Source organism: Heloderma suspectum, chromosome 3 (genome assembly GCF_057233095.1).
Source record: "Heloderma suspectum isolate Gila_16-S chromosome 3, 16-S_ref, whole genome shotgun sequence".
Classification (NCBI taxonomy): Eukaryota; Metazoa; Chordata; class Lepidosauria; order Squamata; family Helodermatidae; genus Heloderma; species Heloderma suspectum.
The window spans coordinates 259,935,724-259,951,288 of record NC_139460.1 but is presented as its reverse complement, the minus strand read 5'-3'; the positions used below and the strand labels follow the sequence as shown (position 1 = coordinate 259,951,288).

At 42.5% G+C, this 15,565-nt stretch overlaps 1 protein-coding gene and 1 long non-coding RNA gene across 2 annotated transcripts in view; one reads left to right on the top strand and one right to left on the bottom strand.

Moving 5' to 3' along the window:
- LOC146351093 (uncharacterized) overlaps positions 1 to 15,565 on the top strand; it is a 62,713-nt gene that overhangs the window by 10,885 nt on the left and 36,263 nt on the right. Inside the window, exon 5 of the long non-coding RNA XR_014789512.1 lies at positions 2 to 57. This is a non-coding gene — a long non-coding RNA (uncharacterized LOC146351093). The remainder of the gene's footprint in view (position 1; positions 58 to 15,565) is intronic.
- Positions 1 to 15,565, bottom strand: part of TLX1 (T cell leukemia homeobox 1) — a 70,249-nt gene that overhangs the window by 40,879 nt on the left and 13,805 nt on the right. The window lies entirely within an intron of this gene.

The following is a 15,565-nucleotide window of genomic DNA, read 5'->3' as shown; positions in this document are numbered from 1 at the left end:
GAGTCATCCTCCAAACGGCACTGTTCTCTCCTTCTGTGGCGGAGGGAAGAAGTTAAGGTAAGGTTGGCAATACTTTTTTTCCCCCCCTTTCAGAGCTCCTGTGCCTTTAATGTGGGGTGGGAGGTTGGGCCAGGAGGCGGTGGTGTGGCCATCTGAGGAACTCCAGAGGGCTGGATTGGGACCCCAGGGGAGCCAGATTAAGTTCCCCACCCCTGCTTTAACAACAACAAGACAGTCAGAAATTAAGCAAGTGAATTTTTTTCCAGGCATGAAAATTAAGTGATGGAGAAAGCTTCTCTGCTATTCTCCTCCTGCAATAATTGAAAGCACACGCGCTCTGACAGAAAAATAATTAGCCATCTTAAGTTAAAATGGGACTTCCCTTCTAGCCATTTAAACTCCAGAAATATGGAATGCTTTCGAATTATTTTCCTGCCTATTCCTATCCTAAGAAACCAGTCAATCCTCTGCTGCTCGGTCTTTTACAACAGAGCTTTCGATAACAAAAAGTAGGGAATACATTTTCTGCTGCTGCTTCTATCTGTCTTTAAGGACAGTCTTAGCAGACCCAGGTAAAAATGACTTCAAATGTCTATTATAGTTTATAGCTCTTTTATCTACCTTATGAGGCTTTGTTTATTATGCTGCACAAGAGTAATTCACTGATGAAAAAAATTAAAAAGGACTAACTGCATGATCCTACCTATGGGTCCTTGGGTCAGAAGTAAGCCCCACTGAATTCAATGGGAACTTCTCCCAAATATGAATGCTTAAGATTGCAAAATAAGTATTAATTTCAACAGTTCCATTGGCACTTCATGGCCAACTCCTTTATTTTTAGCAGATAAGAGAGGCCATTCAAAGGGTGTAAGAGAGGGTGTAAGAGGCCATTCAAAGTCCAGCTATGACTCAGTCTGTGCAATTAATTCTTGCACTAAGTTCAACTCCAAAGCCTCATCCATTCTCACCCTGCTAAACCTGGTTGTATCTGAGGTCTGTTTAATAAACCTATACAACTGTTGATAAGAGCAATGAGTGATTGTCAAAGCCACCCCCCACCCCTGCTCCATAAAAATAGCTGTGATGGATAAATGGATTTCTCTGGAAGTAGGTTGGGAAATGGCAGGTAAAGATTCTAGTTGGCAGATTGCTGGTCTGGATACAAACCTGGCACAGCTTGAGATTTGTTATGACTGAGGCTGGGAGTTGTGACGCTTATGAGTGCCTTGTGATCATTCAAAGGGGGGGGAGACAGGGGGCATTAGTTAACCCTTTCAGTGCAGAGATATGCTTATAAAAAAGCATGTCCAAGTTGATGTTAATTCAATGGGACTAGACCAGCCTTCTCCAATCTGGTGCCCTCTAGATGTTTTGCACTACAACTCCCAGCATTCCTGACTACTGGCCATGATGGCTGGGGCTGATGGGAGTTGAAGTCCAACACATCTGAAGGGCACCACGTTGGGGAAGGCTGGAGTAGACAGTGAGCTGACAGCCTGGTCAGAACAGCCAAAGACTAACTTCCTTATCTCATAATAGAGATAATTCCTCCCAGACTGCCAAGCAGGAAGTGCTCAAAGTGTAATCATGTTTTAAAGTGTGTGTGTGGGGGGTGGGATTGTGGATCTTTAAAAGTATATATACGTATATAAAACTATGCAAAGTCTTAGCAGAGCTAAATCAGGACAGAGTTTTCTTTCAGTTCTTGAACAACATCCACCTTTCTAAGCTTTTAAAGAAATACTTGCAGTCCCATGCTGCATTGGGGGTGGGGTGGGAGTTGAGGTAGACTCAACATTTTGGCTCCTCATTCAGACACATGTAGACATCTCTTGGGGATGGAGACTCTGTTTCCACATCTCAGTTTCTCTGCAGTTCTTTTTCTGGTGTTGCTTTGTTTGGAAGAAATCTGAAACGTATGAAGCTCTTGGCTTCTTTTATTTTGTTAACCATGGAAAGTGGCAATGACAGAGTTAATGGAGGAATCTTGGTATCTTAGAATAAAAGTGATTTGCATTGTTATATGACAAGCAGTATGTGGAAGAGTGGAGGCTGGCGGCTCCGATGTCAGTGGGGCAGTGAATCCACTCCAGGTTTCAGTCAGAACCAGTCAGAATGCCTAAGGAGCTATCCAAGGTGCGGAAGCATCTTGGATAGATGCCCCACTGACATCAGAGCCACCAGCCTCCACTGATGTGAAATGGGCCTAGTTTCCCTTACCAAATGTGCCACAACCCACAGGCTTTTTGTGGAGGATTGTACACGGTTCTGCAAACAGACCTCTGACTCCCTCAGCTTCAGCATGTCAGGGTGGAGCCTGGACATTGTGTGGCCCTAAGGCCATGCAACTGGTGCTGCAATGGCTCCTGGCCAGGTTAACCTGGAAGCTGCAAAAAACCAACACCCTGTCTTCACTACAAGCTATATTAGCTTTAAAACATCACACACTGAATTCCTTCCTAGCTACAGAGAATCCAGGGAATTGTAGTTTGATAAGGTGCTGAGAATTCTCTGGACGGTTCTTCCATTTCAATGCATAGGCAGAAAGTGGTTCCTTCAGAAGGGCAGAAATGTTTTCTCCACAGTTCCTTAACTTTGAGAAGATTCCGTTTTGTTAATCTGCTACCCATGTTTCCACTACTTAGTGCTACGTCAGCACCATTTGTGTCTCATGTTTGCATCTTCATTTGCCTAGATTAGTCACATGGGCAATCCCAGCCAGAGATCATACAGTAACTGGGATGGCTTCATAATGCTGTGTAATCTGACTTGGCTATGTGACATCACTGAGAGCCAAGAAATCAATTCCGAGTGAGAGTGATGCTTTCTAGGGCAATAACACAGTGATCCCAACCAAAAGGGATTACATAGTGAACAGCATGGTGTCATTACATTACATATGACATACACATATGTCATATGTCACATATGACATTACATTACATACGTTACATACACAGATTTCCTTTCTGCAAATCCCTTCCCTGGGGCCAAAGGAGAAGATGGGGGAAAAGGTTGCCAAACAGGTGCTACAACTTTGAAGCCACTCCCAAAGTGGGTTTAAATTTTTGTGAACCGCCCAGAGAGCATCAGCTATGGGGTGGTATAGAAATATAATGAATGAATGAATATCCAGTCAGATTTGGCTACATGATCACTGAAGGCAAACAAAGTTACTTTACTCTGTGGATAAGACTTCCTGAATAGGTGGTCACTTTTGAAACAACCATTAAAAATGGTAAAAGGGAGTGGGCTTCCTTGATTCCACTGACAATGAAAAACAGAGCCCTACACAGATCTGTAATTCCCAGGGCTTCCTGGGATGAAGAAATGATTACTTATTTTATCTATTTACTAAACTTTAATCCCACTTTTCAGATAATTGACTCCCAAAGCAGTTCACATCAACAAAAGAGAGTGGGGTGGGGGGAGGCTGCCATCAGGCTTACTAACTAAAATGACAAGACACAAAAGGGGAAGGGGAGTGGAGGGAAAAGGAAGAGGAAAAGGTACTTAAACTGGTTTAAGCTAGTAGTGTGGATGTGCTCTAATAGCCTTTGCATTCACACAATATTTTCACCATCTTTCCCCTTGACATAGATTACATTACCTTTGTTATTTGCCATTACAACTTTCCATCAGATTAATCACAGTGTTGTTTTTGCTCCATTCAACATTTTTTTAAAAAAATGTTAAATTAAGTCTTGTTAAACTTGTTTAACCTGGGACTGATCCAACCAGTGAGAAGAGTCCCCATTAACTTCAAAGAGATTTAACAGTACAATATGAATATGTCTACACAAGGGGCTTAATATTAATTACACGTCATCTAGATTACTACTTCTTGCTGGCCTTCCATTCTATCATATATTCCCTACCAAGTAAATTCAAAATGTCTTTGTTAACCTCATTTCCTTCTTCCATCACTCAGTTCACATCACTCCTCTTCTTAAGTTCTTGCAGTGGTTCTCTATCATGCTCTGCAAGCTTCTAGTCACTGCTTTTAAAGCTCCCTCTCCACCCTTCTCTTCACCTTAATCACTTCCTATTTTGCTCCCTCTGTCAGGTTCCCACTGACAGCCCTCTTTGTTTATCTCCTCCAATATCCACCTCCCATCCCTTCTAACATGAAGCTTTAGAATCAAAGAATCATAGAGTTGGAAGGTACCTTAGAGGTCATCTAGTCTACACACACGCGCGCGTGCCCTCAGTGCAGTCTCTGCAATGCAGGATGCAGCTACAGCACACCTGACAGATGGCCATCCAGCCTCTGCTTCAATTCCTCCAGTGAAGGAGCTCATCAGCTCCCAAAGCAGTCTTTTCTACTGCTGAACAGCTCTCACTATTAGAAATTTTCTTGTTCTTCTAGGGTACAATGTAAGATCTTTGTGCAGTGGGGAGGGACTACATCACTTCTTGTTCTGTATCACGTTGAGGCCACTGCTGGCACTAAACATGTGTTAAGTTATAAACCCATAATGTAAGCAGTAAAAAACAATGTTCAAGGCAGGGAAAGTTGGCCTTCCTGGCTAGCTAATTCTTGTTTATAGAGATTTTAGAGCCAGGTTTGGTACAACACTGTACAGCTGACTTTGACTTTCATATTTTAATTACTGCTTTTTCACATCCCTGGATCTAGGTCCAGTCATATAGGCACATTGTCAGATTGATCTAGTAATGTCAAGATCATATTAGGTTTTATGGCCCTTTCAAAGCCCTAAACAACTCAAGACCAGGATATGTAGCCAACTGTCTTCCCCTATATACATCAAATCAACCCTTAAGATCTGCCAAGGAGACCTTATTGGTTGTCCCATGACCAATGATGTGTTGTCAGGTAATGGCACGTAAGTGGGCCTTCTCGGTAGTGGCACCCAGCCTCTAGAATGTGTGGTCTGAGAGGCAGAAACGGTGACTAGCTTTGGGCACCTTTTAAAGATGTATCTGTTTTCTCAGGTATTCCCTGATTTGTAATCCCACTACTCTGTTCTAAAATGTTATGTCATTTTAATGTATTTATTACTTTATATTGTGTTTTTTTAAACATTTGTTTTTATATTGTATTTTTTGTATGCAAACCACTTAGAGAACTTAGGATATCAAGCAGTATATAAGTGGTACAAACAAACAAACAATATTATAGATACAGTCATTTCAAGATTGGAATGACACCATATAATCTCCAAGACAGCTAATCATCTAGGAATTCAAAGTGGGCACCAAAGCCAGCAGATGTAATTCTGGAACCATGAATAAGAATGGATTCACTGCAACCATTTGATCAGGAGTGCTAATCAAAGATCTCTAGATGTGTACACTAACAGAAAAAGCTGGGAAATCACACTCTGGTTACACCACCATTTGCCCGAGAATGAAACATCCGAGCTGCCTCACCTCCTTTCCTCCCTCTTCAGGTTGACTTGAGTATGCTTTTTAACCATAATTACCTACCTAGCATCTTCAAGTTTACCTGGCCAGGCCTGGCAAAATAAAGCCAAGGGAGGTGATGAGGTCTGATAGCCAGTATCTACAGCAGAGCAGTTAGCTGATCAGCACTAGTTGCATGGTCAGAACCAGGCCAAACATTACTTTCTTCCAGGCCGGCTCCACACTGGAAGTAGGTACCTTTTTGCTCCCCTGCAGTAAGATTTGAATGTGTTTAGCAGAGAAAAAATTGCTTTTAAAAATAAAACCTTGTAACAAGTATTAAGCCATCATGCATCCCCCCCCCCCGCCCCGAGCCCTTGTAAGGGCTGCTGGGACAATCAAATAGATGGACAACATTAGTGAAAAGAAGCAATCTGCCACTGGGAAATGTAATTTACATCTACCCCACTGGCAGACAGGTCAGTTCCATTCAGCATTAGATTACAAACCACCAACCAATAATCCATTTCCATTAAATGATGAGCAAGGAGAGATCTGCAAGCAATCTTACATATAATTGGGGATTTGAGTGTAAGAGAGCCAGAGGGCAATAAGGCAATCGGAGTGTGGCAGGTATTTGAAACTCTAGTAATTACTGCACCTTGTTGTTTTTATTAAATGAGAAGGCATCAGGATGGGTTGGCGGAGCCTCACGTCAGCATATTGCCTTCTTCGTTGAGAGCGTGCCTGCTGCAGAGAGCTAGCGACCTTTTTTCAATGCTCCTGTTTATTTATTAGTTCCTACTGAGCTCTCGGAAGTCCATCAACAGATAAGATCCTAGTTCTTCCCTCCCACCCCCCAACCTTGAGCTCCTGAGGGGGTGTTTAGAGTCCCTCCTTCAATCTGGATTAATAAAGTCACTGGAGAGGAATCTGTCAGTTTGATTAAGGCAGCCCTGAAAGGGTTTCCCATGAATTTTCCACTGCAGATGAAGAATGTTGCAAAGTAGGGCCAATTTATTTCTCCAAAATGCCAATGAAGCCACGGGCAAACAAGTCTCCTTGAACTACTGCTAGTACCACACGTGCATGTACATACTTTCTATATATAAGATGTGTGATGGGGGAGGGGGGATATATTTTTAAAAAGTGCAGTGGAGCCAAATTCAAAAGCAGCTTGTGATTGTTTAGTGGTTGCTGCCACATAAGTCTTTTAAAAACAACAGCAACAACATAGTGTCACACACACTCACACCCCAGTCTTCCAAGCAGTGAAAACGGCAGGGGTGAAAGAATCTACCTGGGTTTCGATTTCCTAAGAATGAGGTACTGGAAGCTTTTGGCCTTTTGAGGGATACATATGTAAATAAATAAACCATATTCATTTACACATATGTACAGGTTGAGTGTTAAGATTCACACAGTATTAACAATTTCAGTTATTTGAATTTATTCCTCTAATTGGGTTTTCCCCACCACCACCACCCTAATTATAAATGAGGTGGGGAACCTTTTTCAGCCTGAGAGCCACATTGGCAAGCTTTTTGTGGTGGTGTAGGGGTGGGGGGAACATGCCAGCAATGGGCAGGGTCACCCCAGTTCCACACAAGAGTGGCTACAGTATGATTGCCTAGAACCCTTCCTTCTTTCCTTCTTTCTTTCTTTCCTTCCTTCCTTCCTTCCTTCCTTCCTTCCTTCCTTCCTTCCTTCCTCTCTCTCTCTCTCACGCATTCATGCGCGCACACACACACACACACACCAAATTCTCCCTCCCCAAAATGCCTCCTGTTGTCATTAGGCTTCTTAAAAGCCTCCACTGGCATCAGTGGAGGCTTTTAAAAACCCTGATTGGAGTGGGGAGGGGTGATTTTATGAGGGGGGGTTGTGTCATTGGGGAGGGTTATGTCTAATCAGCTGCTGATGAGGGGTTTTCATGTGTGGGGTTGATAGAAGGCGGGGTCTGAGGAGAAATTGTTGGGCCATATGCTCCCCCCTCCCCTGCTGCAGACCATATGCAGACAGGCTGGAGGTTTCTTCATCCCTGCTAGGGTGGCCACCTGTGAATACCCCAAAATAGGACATTCATCACTAAAAAAAAAGAGGATACATATCTGCATAGAATTTGCATATGCTAATATATAGGTATAGATGCATATTCAGAAACAATAACTCTAGTTTGAATAGAAATGCAGCAAATCTCACCACAGCATGGAAGACATGACCTGTGCGCCTTGCTCAGTCTGCTGTTGATGGGCCCAGCTCTTCTTTCTGATGGTTCTTTGACTTTATACTAGTCTTGGACAGGAGATCTCTCCAAACAGAGCCCTTCAAATATAGGACTGTCCTTTTTAAAAGAGGACATAGGACCACCCAAATCCCTGCTGTAAATATTTATGACATTTATATCTAATCCTGTCCAAGGAGCTCAGAAGAGCATGAAGCTTCCTTCCATTTTTCCTCACAACAACCCCGTGAGGTAGGTTAGCCTGAAAGAGAGTGATTGGCTCAGGATTGACAAGCCAGCTGCCTAGAAAGACAGAGATTTTGGTCTCCCTGGTCTAGCTCTGTAACCACCATATCACACTAGCAATGTTATTGGATTAACAACATTAAACCATGACTCCGGATTTCATCACCACATGCAAATTTATGTAAACGTACCCAGCTATGGCAGGGAGCTTTACATTCTTGACTCATTGTATTAGCACTAAACGAGAGGTGTCTTTCTAAAATGCAAGCACATTTTTCTTCATTGGGTTTTGGCAGTTTAAAAACAATACGGTATTAAAGTATCACATTTGGCAAGCTAGTGTATTATTATTTCTTAAAAATCAGACTCTGAAGTTCTACTTTCATAGAAGTTTGCCCCAAAGATGAATTTCAAATACATTTTTTAAAATATACAAATTCAAAGTTGCTTTTTGAAATTATGCCAAATTTGTAATTTCTGCTGCATTTTCTTCAGTTCTAATGTTTAACATTGTCCTATAATGCTTTCTTTTTCTGTTCCCCTAAAATGCCTAAACATTAAAATTAAAATCAGCAGGGGTTCTGACCAGGTTATGTTATCAATAACATTTCTGCTCTGCCTTACAGTATTGTGAGTTAACAAAAAAAGCTTCCATACTCTTTTCTCCAACAGAAGACACCTTTTTACCAAGTCATTTCAGCAGTGGAGGCTGGTGGCTCCAATTTTGGTGGGACTGTAAATCCATTCTGGGTTTTGGTCAGAACCAGCCAAAATTCTAAAGAACATAAGAACATAAGAAGATCCATGCTGGATCAGACCAAGGATACATCTAGTCCAGCATTCTGTTGACACAGTGGCCAACCAGCTGCCCATGGGAAATCCACAGGCAAGACATGACTGCAACAGCATCCTGCCACCCACGTTCCCCAGCAACTGGTGCAGAGGCTTACTACCTCTGATACTGGAGGTAGCACATAACCATCAGGACTTGTAGCCATTTATAGCCTACTCCTCCAGGAATTTGTCTAACCCCCCTTTTAAAGCCATCCAAATTGGTGGCCATCACTACGTCTCATGACAGCAAATTTCACTATGTGCTGTGTGAAGACGTACTTCCTTTTATCTGTCCTGAATCTCCCACCAATCAGTTTCATAGGATGACTGGGTTCTAGTATTTTGACATAGGGAGAAAAATGTCTCTCTCTCCACATTCTCCACACCATGCATAATTTCGTACACCTCTATCCTGTCTCCCCTTGTTGTTCAGTCGTTCAGTCGTGTCCGACTCTTTGTGACCCCATGGACCATAGCACGCCAGGCCTTCCTATCCTGCACTCTCTCCCGGAGTGTGCTCAAGTCCATATTCATTGCATCGGTGATGCTATCTGGCCATCTCATCCTCTGCCATCCCCTTCTCCTTTTGCCTTCAATCTTTCCCAGCATCAGGGTCTTTTCCGGGGAGTTTTCTCTTCGCATTAGGTGGCCAAAATATTTGAGCTTCAGCTTCAGTATTTGTCCTTCCAATGAGCACTCAGGGTTGATTTCCATTAGGATGGACTGATGTGACCTCCTTGCAGTCCAGGGGACTTGTAAGAGTCTTCTCCAGCACCACAGTTCGAAAGCATTGATTCTTCGGTGCTCAGCCTTCCTTATAGACCAGCTCTCACAGCCATACGTTGCTACTGGGAAAACCATAGCTTTGATTAGACAAATTTTTTTGGCAAAGTGATATCTCTGCTTTTTTCTATGCTGTCTAGGTTTGCCATAGCTTTCCTCCCAAGGAGCAAGCATCTTTTAATTTCATGGCTACAGTCACCATCTGCGGTGATCTTGGAGCCCAAGAAAATAAAATCTGTCACTGCTTCCATTTCTTCCCCTTCTATATGCCCGAAAGTGATGGGGCCAGATGCCATGATCTTAGTTTTGTTAATGTTGAGTTTCAAACCAGTTTTTGCACTCTCCACTTTCACCTTCAACAAGAGGCTCTTAGATCCTCTTCGCTTTCTGCCATTAGGGTGGTATTGTCTGCATATCTGAGGTTGTTGATAATTCTCCCAGGCATCTTAATTCTGACCTGTGATTCATCCAACTCAGCATTTCTCATGATGTACTCTGCATATAAGTTAAATAAGCAGGGTGACAATATGCAACCTTGTCATACTCCTTTCCCAATTTGGAACCAATCAGTTGTTCCATGTCCAGTTCTTACTGTTGCTTCTTGACCCTCGTACAGGTTTCTCAGGAGACAGGTAAGGTGGTCTGGTACTCCCATCGCTTTAAGAATTTGTCACAGTTTGTTGTGATCCACACAATCAAAGGCTTTAGCATAGTCAATGAAGCAGAAATAGACATTTTTCTGGAATTCTCTTGCTTTCTCCATGATCCAGCAAACGTTGGCAATTTGATCTCTAGTTCCTCTGCCTCTTTGAATCCCAGCTTGTACTTCCAGTAGTTCTCGGTTCACATACTGCTGAAGCCTAGCTTGTAGGATTTGGAGCATCACCTTGCTGGCATGTGAAATGAGTGCAATTGTACGGTAGTTTGAACACTCTTTGGCGTTGCCCTTGTTTGGAATTGGAATGTAAACTGACCTTTTCCAGTCTTGTGGCCATTGTTGAGTGTTCCAAATGTGTTGGCATATTGAGTGCAGCACTTTAACAGTATCATCTTTTAGGATCTTAAATAGCTCAGCTGGAATACTGTCATCTCCACTAGCTTTGTTGTTAGTAATGCTTCCTAAGGCCAACTTGACTTCACTCTCGAGGATGTCCGGCTCAAGTTCAGTGACCGCACTATCATGGCTATCAGGGACATTCAGAGTTTTCCTGTATAGTTCTTCTGTGTATTCTTTCCGCTTCTTCTTAATCTCATCTGCTTCTGTTAGGTCCCTGCCTTCTTTGTCCTTTATCATGCCTGTCTTTGCACAAAACGTTCCCTTGAGATCTCCAATTTTCTTGAAGAGATCTCTAGTCTTTCCCATTCTGTTGTTTTCCTCAATTTCTTTGCATTGTTCATTTAAGAAGGCCTTCTTGTCTCTCCTTGCTATTCTCTGGAACTCTGCTTTCAGTTGGGTATATCTTCCCCTTTCTCCCTTGCTTTTTGCTTCCCTTCTTTCCTCAGCTACTTGTAAAGCCTCATCAGACAGCCACTTTGCTTTCTTGCATTTCTTTTTCTTTGGGATGGATTGAGTTGCTGCCTCCTGAACAATATTACGGACCTCCATCCATAGTTCCTCAGGCACTCTGTCTATCAGGTCTAATCCCTGAAATCTATTCCTCACCTCCACTGTATATTCATAAGGGATATGATTTAGGTCATACCTGAATGGTTTAGTGGTCTTCCCTACGTTCTTCAATTTAAGCTGAAATTTTGCAAGAAGCAGCTCATGATCTGAGCCACAGTCTGCTCCAGGTCTTGTTTTGACTGACTGTATAGAGCTTCTCCATCTTTGGCTGCAAAGGACATCATCAATCTGATTTCGATATTGACCATCTGGTGATGTCCATGTGTAGAGTCGCCTCTTGTGCTGTTGGAAAAGAGTGTTTGCTATGATCAGCATGTGCTTTTGGCAAAAACTCTATTAGCCTTTGTCCTGCTTCATTTTGTACACCAAGGCCATGCTTGCTTGTTATCCCGGTGATTTCTTGACTTCCTACTTTAGCATTCCAATCCCCTATGATGAAGAGGACATCTTTTTTTGGTGTTAGTTGTTAGTTCTAGAAGGTGTTGTAGGTCTTCATAGAATCGATCAACCTCAGCTTCTTCGGCCTCAGTGGTTGGGGCATAGACTTGAATTACTGTGATGTGGAATGGTTTGCCTTGGATTCATACTGAGATCATTCTATCGTGTTTGAGATTGTACCCCAGTACTGCTTTTCCCACCCTTTTGTTGACTATGAGTGCTACTCCATTTCTTCTAAGGGATTCTTGCCCACAGTAGTAGATATGATGGTCACCTGAATTAAATTCGCCCATGCTTGTCCATTTTAGTTCGCTGATTCCCAAGATGTCGATGTTCAATCTTGCCATCTCATGTTTGACCACCTCCAGCTTACCTTGATTCATTGATCTTACATTCCAGGTTCCTAAACAATATTGTTCTTTACAGCTTCGGACTTTCTTTTCACCACCAGACACATCCACAGCTGAGTGTCCTTTCGGCTTTGGCCCAGCCGCTTCACTCTTTCTGGTGCTACTTGGAAATACCCTCTGCTCTTCCCCAGTAGTATATCGGACACCTTCCGACCTGAGGGGCTCATCTTCTGGCGTCATATCTTTTAGCCTTGTGATACGTTCCATGGGGTTTTCTTGGGAAGAATACTGGAGTGGGTTGCCATTTCCTTCTCCAGTGGACCACATTTTGTCAGAACTCTCCGCCATGACCTGTCCGTCTTGGGTGGCCCTGCATGGCATAGCTTATGATTTCACTGAGTTACGCAAGCCCCTTCGCCACAGCAAGGCAGTGATCCATGAAGGGGTGTCTCCCCTTACCCTCCTTTTTTCCAAGCTAAACAATCCCAGCTGTTGTAACCTTCTCCCATAGGGGAGATGCTCCAGCCTCTTGATCATTTTAGTTGCCTTTTCTGCACTTTTTCTAGCCCCCTATTTCCTAAGCCTTAGGGGTGTCCTGTAAGGTCTGAGAGTCCCCTGGTTCAGGCTGTGTTGAATGTAAGGGGCGGTGGCAACCTACCTTGCTGGTTTGGTATTCAGCCTGAGCAACTTTTTGTCCCTGCCTACACTGCTGGGAGTTAGGGCAACCCCCTTCCTCCCTTCACATTATTATTTGTTTAGATAGATAGATAGATAGATAGATAGATAGATAGATAGATAGATAGATACATAGATATCCCCCACCTTTTTCCCTCTTGCAAGGAACCTAAGGAGGGTCACATGGTCCTCCTCCTCTCCATTTTATCCTCACAACAACCCTGTGAGGTAGGTTAGGCTGAGAGTCAGTGACTGGCCCAAAGTCACCCAGTGAGCTTCATGGCTGAGTGCAGTCCAGAACTCAGATCTCCCGAGTCCCAGTCCAGCACTCTAACTGCTACACCATACTGGCTCTCCTTAGTAGGAGGTATCAGGTATCTTTGAACTGTGCTTGGAAACACAAAGGATGCCAGTGGAGTTGTGTGTGTTTTTAACAGTGGTAAGATATGTTACATATGGCTAGTTACAGTCAGTAATCTTGCTTCCATATTGGTATCAACTAATGCTTCTGAATAGACTTCAAAGACTAGCCCCATGTACAACACATTGCAGCAATCCAATCTGGTCTTTCTCAAGGGAAGGACAACTATGGCCAGCCTATCTCTGTCCAGGAAGCACAAGAGCTGGCATATCAGCCTAAGGTGGTGCTTCATAGATTTCCTAGCAGATGGGAAGTTTTCCCCTCTAAATTCCTATTTATAAGGAAGTAATCCTCAGGTTTGGGCACAACAGAGTGTAGGGATTTCTGTTAATACCAATACTGAATTGTTCCTAATCTGATAAAGAAGTTTGGAGGAGAATTGTGTTTTGGGGAAGAAGTACATGTGGATTTAGTTTGGAGGTCTGAATATGTACAATTTCTTCCCATCATCCCATACAGCATGCAAATATTGACAGGAGAAACAAACGGTGACAATGAGATTCCAAAGAACAAAGGGTAATGTGAAAACCACTGAGGAGAACTCTTTCTTTAGAAAGAAATGAGGAAGTGTGCCTTGGGCTGAATTAGGGCGAATTCACACATACATTTTACAACAATTGAAGTAATGAATATTGACTTATTTGTGTGTGACAGCCATCACACAGATCTTAAACTACAAGCACCAACTTTTCAGCTGAAGCAGTTCAGCAAATGATTGTGCTGGTTCACACATGCATGAATATAATTTGATTTATTTTTTTCCTCATCACTTACATTACTAATATTTGGGGCTGATTCAGATATTTTATTATCCTCCATATATTATTTTATTATTTTATTATCCTCCACATGGAATCCATATGGAGGCAACTGCATGGAGGAAGCAATGGCTGGTGGCCAGCCACAACCACATTGACAGAATTGCTACCTGGTGAAACACTGAGCATGAGAGGAAACACAACAGGCTGGCTGCTCCTGCAAATGGCTGCTAAGAAGTAGCACCTATTAGCCATTGATATCTCCTATCAGGGATGCTCTGCATGGAGACCTTTAGAACATCTGAACCAGGCTTTGATTTCTAGACCTGCACCACATTTCTCTGTGGTTTATTTTTTTTTATTCTCCCCCCTGCTTTTTCTTTTCTTTTCTTTTCGTGCAGAAGGTGCCATGGTCTCCTCTGGGTGTAGGGGAAATAATTTGCGTTCTTTGCATCTTTTGCTGATTTGGGACAAATACCCTTCCCCATTTATCTGTACTTTTAAAACATTTTTAATGCATGTATGTGATGTGTGTGTGTGTGTGGGGGGGGCAAATGTGAGGATCTGGTGCAACCTTTATTTGAGAGTAGTGGGGCAGGGGGACATTTTTCTTTTTTAATTTTTTTTTTCCAGTTTGGTTCTCTGAAAAAATTTCCTTGCTTATCTAACTGTTGTATTGGGGGGAGGAGCGCTGGGGAGGGGTTGGATGTAGCCATTGTTTGATCTTTCCATCAAGACACAATCTTCCACACCTTGCCTTTATTAAATACAATCTCTTGAGCAATGATTAATGTAAGTTTCAATTTGTATGTTTCAAATGAACCATTTCATATTCATTTTTTCAGTTTTATTTTTAATTGTGTATATTTCTCTTTCCATATTTCAATTTGATTTCCTGACATGAAAGTTAATTTCTTTAAAGCTTTTAAACTTTAATTTTTTTAAAAAAATGCTTTAAGTTAATCTCTCTTTAATTTAAGTTCTTAATTTGGTTTTGTAGCTGTATTTTTTTCCTCGTTCTTCCTTGATAACATGGGCAGGACCAGATTCAGGGGCAAGAAAGCACCTGGAGTAGCAGACTTGGGAAACACCTGTCACAGGCTATCTAACCAACTATCCATTGTTCTTTCTTCAAGTCAATGGAAGCTGAATAGGAAAGTAGGACTAGGGAAGAGGGGTTTGCACTTCAGAAAAGCCTACAGCAGAGATTAGGGACAGTGACCTCCTCCTAATCACCGCTTAAACACCTAACTTCTCTGATTGTCCCTTTATGCCCTTTGATTTGAGTTTCTGAGAACAGCGCATTTTATCTGAGCCTAGCACAAAAACAACTAGGCCAAACCACCTGATGTTTGGCAGGTTCAGTCAACTCCATGGGGGCTGCTAGATGCCCAGATTTCATGCACTTCTGTGGAAACAGTGAAAAGTTATAGCTCTTTGCTTTGTGAGTTTTTGTTGAAAAAATCAAATGTCACCTGTGCTTAGCACAAAACCTATTGGGCAAAACTGTCTGAAATTTGGCAGATGGGATCCCCTCCATGGGGGCCAAGAGTTCCCCAAATTCTATATATTTATCACAAAAATTCAGAAAGTTATGGCTGTTTCTATTTTCCAATGCAAGTCAATGGGAAAATGTCATATCAGAATGATTTGGCTATCCGAATCTCCCTTCAGATCCGAAGCAAAGCAGATGGGGTCTGAAGCGGTCTGAAGAGAAGTAGGTCTACTTTGGAAGGTCCAAATTGGCATCTGACATGAAGAGGGGGGATCCATGTACAGCCCTAGTAAAAAGGGCCAGTAGGCAAGGTCAGCTTAAGCTGATACAGTCCAGTCAAAGTACAC